The sequence below is a fragment of the Triticum urartu genome, chromosome 7, assembly GCF_003073215.2.
Source record: "Triticum urartu cultivar G1812 chromosome 7, Tu2.1, whole genome shotgun sequence".
Classification (NCBI taxonomy): Eukaryota; Viridiplantae; Streptophyta; class Magnoliopsida; order Poales; family Poaceae; genus Triticum; species Triticum urartu.
In genome coordinates this window covers 309,476,711-309,482,815 of record NC_053028.1, presented here as the reverse complement: position 1 = coordinate 309,482,815, position 6,105 = coordinate 309,476,711, and the positions used below count along the sequence as shown (strand labels likewise).

The 6,105-nt window shown below is 46.6% G+C and overlaps 1 long non-coding RNA gene across 1 annotated transcript; it reads left to right on the top strand.

The window, feature by feature from the left end:
- The first annotated feature begins 535 nt into the window (after positions 1 to 535).
- Positions 536 to 1,668, top strand: LOC125521639. The gene is made up of 2 exons (XR_007289337.1): positions 536 to 823; positions 904 to 1,668. It is a non-coding gene; the product is annotated as an uncharacterized LOC125521639 (long non-coding RNA).
- The last annotated feature ends 4,437 nt before the right edge of the window (positions 1,669 to 6,105 follow it).

Genomic DNA, 6,105 nt, shown 5'->3' with positions numbered 1-6,105 from the left:
CACGCGCCCGCGGCACGTCCGAAATATTATTTTATAAGTGGCAAAAAATGTTCTCGAAATGGGATGAAAGGTGGCGTGTGGTCTTATTATAGTGTAGATAGACCGCCTGTCAAGTTTCATCACATTTGGACTCTGTTTGATGCCCCAACGAATAACTATTACGGCAGTATAGCCGGTCTTTTCGTCGGACGTTTTCGGTCTCTGGAAATCATGCCGTGCTGCATCTTTCCCCTCTTCTCTTAGACCAACCTGCTCTCCACAGTCCACCTAGGCCCATGCCTACCCCTATTTGCACAGTGCATCGGACCCTCCTCGCGCGCGCGTCCGAAAGCTGTCCCGGACCCGACCCGGGCAGTCATCACCGTTGGGTCCGGATCATCCCCAAACATATACAAAACATTTCCGTTTTCTTATTTGGGCTACCTAACCTATTAATCTCGAACCGTCCGATTTTTATCGAAGGGACCAAATAGTCTAACATCTAATCCCCTACCTATAACCAGACAAAACCCTAAAATTTAGGAGCTGTCCCATCCAACAAATCCCCTCACCCCCGCCGCCAGTCCTCTTCTTCCTCGGGATCCACCGCGAGCCAACCACCTCTCCACCTCGCTTTCCCCACCGGACCAATCCATCCCAGCCATCCCAATCCCCATGAAGATCCTTCTCGCCACCACCCGCAGCCTCTCCTCCTTGCTACGCGGGCTGCACGAGCACAGCAGCCGCTCGGGCACCAGACCCCGCTCCCGCCCGGATCGAGGCCACCGCCGCTCCTCCCGTGCGCCTCCCGTCACCGCGAGCCACTGGCGAGCAGTAGCGCCAGGTCAGCCGGCCCTGTTTTCCCTCTTCTTCCCCTGCTCCTCTTCCTCTTTCCCTCACGCGCCCCTCTCTCTGGACCTGCAGGAACCATGGATCCCGAAGCCATGGCCGCGCCTCCCGTCGACCTCCGCCATGGTTGGCCGCAGCTCCCTCGCCGCCGTTTGCACCAGGCCAGCCGGGTGACGGACGAACCCGTCCTCCCACGTCCATCCCCGCGTCCCGCTCGTCCCTGAGCTCCCCTACTTCGCCAAGTCCGTGGCCGCCGCATTGCCTCGTCGCTGGAGCCCTGCAGGAGCACCAGCCAGCGCCACCATCATCGGAGATGGGCTTCCGCCGGCCGGATCTGACGCCCTAGAGATTCGCGCCGCCGGCGGACCTCCTTCCTCCGCCCCAAGTCCCTCGACCCACCGTTCGGAGCCCACCTCCTTAATGTCCCCGGCGCCATCGTGCATCTGCTTCCTCTGCTTCAAGGACGACCGCAGCGCCAAGTCCCGCTCGATCCAGCCGCTCCGTTGACCGTGCCTCTGCCTCCAGATCACCCGGCCCAGCGCGCCTCCCCAGCCCATTGCGCAGCCGGCCCAGCAACCGACCCAAGCCGCCCTGTCGGCCTCCCTCCTCCACCGAATGGGCCGAGGCCCATGGCGAGGCCAGCTTTGCGCCCTCCTTTTTTTCCACTGTTGGGCCAGCCTCTGATTCGGCCCATATATGTTTTTTACAGATCTGCGATTTTCCTAATTATCCAGGGAATTGTAGTTTTACAGTTTAGCTCCTAAACTTCATGCATATCCTAACTAATTAACCGTGCATCGGAATAAAACAAACTTTATATGAAAAATGCTTAGAATTTTGTCTAGTTTCATAATTTGCAACTTTCATCTATGTTTAAAATGTTTAACTTGCTGTTTGCATTAATTTGCTCCTATGCCATGTTAAAATGCTTTATTTCATAACTAAATAACCGTAACTTGGTTTTTAATAAACTTTATATGTAAATGGGGTGGAAAAATGCCTAGTTTAACATGGTTCACTCATCTAGCATGTTTAACAACTCTAAAATTATGTTTAGGTCAGAACAATACCAACTCTAAAATTTGCATGTGGGGGTTTACCGGAATCGTTGTTTGATGTTTCCGGCCTCATTTAAACTTGCCTAGATAGGTAGTTTTGTTGTGCTTCACCCCTTGCCATGCTAACCAACATTTAATATTGTTGAGTACCTAAATGAGAGAAAACTAAATAATTGTTGTGGTGTTTCATCAATATGCAACTCGTTGCATATTGAGCTCCACTTAACTTGTTGTTTTGTTTGTGCACCTTGCCATGCCATGCATATTAAACCGGACATGCATCATACTTGGTTGTGCATCATGCCATGTTTGTGTGATGGTAGTTTACCATGTTGTTTGCTTCTTTCTGGTGTTGCTTCTTTGGGTTGGTTTCGACAACGTCGCGTTTGTGAGGATTCGTTTGACTTCATCCGTTTGTCTTCATGGACTCGTTCTTCTTCCTTGCGGGATCTCAGGCAAGATGACCATACCCTTGAAATCACTTCTATCTTTGATTTCTAGTTGTTCACTCTATTGCTTTGCCGCGATACCTACCACCTGCTATATCATGCCTCCCATATTGCCATGTCAAGCCTCTAACCCACCTTGTCGTAGCAAACCGTTGTTTGGCTATGTTACCGGTTTGCTCAGCCCCTCTTATAGCGTTGTTAGTTGCAGGTGAAGATGGAGTTTGTTCCTTGTTGGAACATGATTATTGTTGGGATATCACAATATCTCTTATTTCATTAATGCACCTATATACTTGGTAAAGGGTGGAAGGCTCGGCCTTATGCCTGGTGTTTTGTTCCACTCTTGCCGCCCTAGTTTCCGTCATACCGGTGTTATGTTCATTGATTTTGCGTTTCTTATGCGGTTGGGTTATAATGGGAACCCCTTGACAGTTCGCCTTGAATAAAACTTGCCCAGCAAGGCCCAACCTTGGTTTACCATTTGCCACCTAAGCCTTTTTCCCTTGGGTTCTGCAGACTCAAGGGTCATCTTTATTTTAAACCCCCGGGCCAGTGCTCCTCTGAGTGTTGGTCCAAACTAGAGCACCGTGCGGGGCCGTCCCTTGGCAACTTGGGTTATGTTGGCTCCCGTACGCTTAGCTTATCCGGTGTTCCCTGAGAACGTGATATGTGCAGCTCCTATCGGGATTTGTTGGCACAGCGGGTGGTCTTGCTGGTCTTGTTTTACCATTGTCGAAATGACTTGTAACCGGGATTCCGAGTCAGATCGGGTCGTCCTGGGAGAAGTAATATCCTTCGTTGACTGTGAGAGCTTGTGATGGGCTAAGTTGGGACACCCCTGCAGGGTTTTGAACTTTCAAAAGCCGTGCCCGCGGTTATGGGCAGATGGGAATTTGTTAATATCCAGCTGTAGAGAACTTGACACTTAACTTAATTAAAATGCATCAACAGCGCGTGTAGTCGTGATGGTCTCTTTCCGGCGGAGTCTGGGAAGTGAACACGGTTTTGGAGTTATGCTTGATCGTAAGTAGATTCAGGATCACTTCTCGATCACTTCTTGTTCACGACCGTGCTATGCTTCTCTTCTCGCTCTCATTTGCGTATGTTAGCCACCATATATGCTAGTGCTTGCTGCAGCTCCACCTCACTACCAACCTTTTCCTACCCATAAGCTTAAATAGTCTTGATCGTGAGGGTGTGAGATTGCTGAGTCCCCGTGACTCACAGATTACTTCCAAAACCAGTTGCAGGTGCCGTTGATACCAGTGCAGATGACGCAACTGAGCTCAAGGGGAGCTCGATGAAGATCGTGTTCATTGTGTTGTTTCGTTTCCTTTTGATCAGTAGTGGAGCCCAGTTGGGGGGATCGGGGATCTAGCATTAGGGGTTGTCCCTCTTTATTTTGGTTCCGTAGTCGGACCTTGAATGTATTCTGGATGATGTAATGCTATATTTTATGTATTGTGTGAAGTGGCTATTGTAAGCCAACTCTTTATCCCTTTCTTATTCAGTACATGAGATGTGTAAAGATTACCCCTCTTGCGACATGCCTACTATGCGGTTATGCCTCTAAGTCGTGCTCCGAGACGTGGGATATATAGTCGCATTGTGGGTGTTACAAGTTGGTAATCAGAGCCTTCCCTGACTTAGGAGCCCCTTGCTTGATCAAATCGTTGACGTTGTTGAGTCTAGAACAAAATGTTTTGAGTCTTAGGATTATATATATATATCGGAGAGTAGGATTCTTTTTACTCCTCAGTCCCTTCGTCGCTCTGGTGAGGCCTCCTGACGTAGAGTTTTGACTCTTCTCTTCTCAAATTTCATGAATTTTTTTTAGGATCACGCGGGTATCTTGGAATCGTTCCGATGGTTTTGTGACGAGAACATTGTTCTTGGTGCCTCCTGACAATTAGGGGTTGTGGCAGTTCCCGGGGAGTTGAGCTCTGAGGTGTTGTCATCACAATTTTATCGATGTAGTTCTGGAATACCTGAGTTCGCTGACATCGAAAATCTCTTTTATGCAGTTGTTGGTGAGATAACCTCGACGCCACCCAGTACTGGGGCGGGAGTTCGGGAGTATTGCCATAACTCGTATGATGGATGCTTTTCGAAGGTTGAGGTAAATGATTTCCGAAGGTTTCTTGGTTATGTGTTGAAGGATGGATACAGTTGGATGTAGGATTTGTTAGTTTGGGTGAGATATTATGCTTCCCCTGTATCCCCAACACCTGATTGCATAACCAGAAAGTTTCAGGATTTTATAAGTGGGAATTCATGTATCACGTAGGATATCTTTCCAACAGACACATGATACGATATGGGATCTATCATATGTTTGTTTCCGGCTTATTCTGCAAGCCAATTCTTTGTTTTCTTTTATTTGTGGTATTCGAGTTGCTTCAATGTCAAGTGTTGATTCCATACCTTTCCTAAGCGGAATTCTCATATTTCTATGTGAATACTAATCCTTCATGATAATCGGATTGTCATGTCAATCCTTTTCAACCGGCATGTTCCTCTTCAAGTGGATCCGATCATTTTCAACATCCGCAAGATCACCTCTCGGTATTCCCAACGTTGTTCGTTTCATCTGTCCCCCAAGTTGCCTTTGTTTTCCCGCCCTCCCACCCTTTTTCTTCGAGGACTCAGATTTCTTAATCAAGTATCCATCTTATTGATGTGAAGTCTCTCCATTCTTTTCCGTCAATATTCTTATCCGGTGATTCTCAGGAAGATACTAATAGAGCTTCAAGTTCATCATTCTTCATTTCTTTTATCTTCTCCGGTGGATTCAAATCAAGCTTTTGGTGTTGATCATATCCCTTTTCCTCGTTTCAAATGCTTTCTCATGCCGGTGCACCTCTTAATCATCCACTCCTCACTATTCATTTGTTCTGGAGTGCTGAAGATATCTCAGAAGGCTCGTCTTGTCATTCAAGATCTGTTCAACCTATTTCGAGGTTGTTATCTCATTCAAGCCGTTTAATTCAACCAGTGCTATCTCCTTTTCAAGTAATCGTTCAACGATGTTTCTTTTGGGTGGGCCCTAACTCACAGGTCTTTTCCCAGGATCTTACCTGGCTCTTCTAGTTTTCCGGAGGTATTCTCAAATTCATTTCTAAGTTTGACGTAAGAATGATTGGTCATCAGTCAAATGTCTTTCTTCAAGATCTGTCAAATTCTTTTCATCGTCGGTTCAACCTTTCTAATATTTATCCCGAAGTATCTCAACAATTCATGGTGGTGTTTCTCATCTCGGGTTTGTGAAGACCGAAGAAGAGTTTCTCTTAAATCTTGCTCCATTCTCTTCAAGATTCATGGTTCTAGCTTGATGCCATCCTCTCATAATTGTTTTTCGATTGTGAGAATTCTTTTCACCCATCCGGAGCATTTCAGGAGTCTTTTCAGTTTGATTCTCCGGAGGCCATCATTTTGGAAGATTTATTCATTCTCAACTTTCAGCTCTCTTTCTCTAAATCTTACCGGTGCATCGCTCAAACATCCTCTAATCAGTTCATGATCTCTTCGTTCACTTGTATCTAAATTCGCTCAAGCATCTTTGTTCATTTGCTAATTATTCCCGGTGTTTCTTTATATTTTCTTCGTTCATTTTCAATTCCTACGGTGGTTCTTACAAGATTCTTCTTCCTTCGTTTATCATATCAAGTTATTCGTTGTTTCAATCCTTTCGGTGGTTCGTCGAAGACCTTCTCAAGTTTGCGCTATATATCTCTTAATCCTTTCTACGAGAATAAGTAGTATGCCAAATC